We start from the raw sequence: 882 nt of genomic DNA on the forward strand, positions 1-882 counted from the left end.
TCACCGGTCCGATTACTCAGTGAGAATGTCTCCTCCCGTTGACGTGGCATGTGCTTTTATATGGAACCGGTTACGAGGACCCTGAATTGTTCGTTGTCCCCCATCCTGCCACCACCATCTCTGCATCTTTTGTGCCGCTGTTGCTGCACCGACTGGCCCCTTCGACGTCGTCCACTTGCATCGAACCGCTCGCTACTTCCTCCGTAGTTTCCACTGGTATCACGGTAGTTTCTGATTCTCAGGTTTTCCATCGTGGCTGGCGTTCCAATTTTTCCGATCGTCTTAGATCACGACCGATCAAGAATACCACGAAATTATGTTATCGTTCAATTTCGATCGATGGCTCGTTCAGTTTTGGTCGTTGGGCCCGTTCATTAAAATCTAAAGTTAGTTCACTCGAAAGAGGTATACAAGGTCTCGTTGTGAACCGTGAATTACTTCGTTTCTCTCTGTTGAATTTGTTCGAATTATAATTGCAATTTTGATTGTAATTTTAAGTGTGATTTTAATTTTAATTTAAATTGTAATTTTAATTGTGATTTTAATTGTAATTTTAATATTTGTGACAAGTTTTATCGAGTTATTTGTTATACTATTTCAGTTAAATGAAATCGAAAGGGGAACATAAGGTCTAGTTGTGAATTGTGAACATGGAATCCTTTTGGTTCTTTCTGTTGAACCTGTTAAAAGTATAATTGCAATTTTAATTGTAATTTAAATTGTAATTTTAATTGTAATTTTAATATTTGTGACAAGTTTTATCGAGTTATCTGTTATACTATTTCAGTTAAATGAAATCGAAAGGGGAATATAAGGTCTAGTTGTGAATTGTGAACGTGGAATCCTTTTGGTTCTTTCTGTTGAACCTGTTAAAATTATAAT

The sequence above is a fragment of the Ptiloglossa arizonensis genome, chromosome 6, assembly GCF_051014685.1.
Source record: "Ptiloglossa arizonensis isolate GNS036 chromosome 6, iyPtiAriz1_principal, whole genome shotgun sequence".
NCBI classification, from domain to species: Eukaryota; Metazoa; Arthropoda; class Insecta; order Hymenoptera; family Colletidae; genus Ptiloglossa; species Ptiloglossa arizonensis.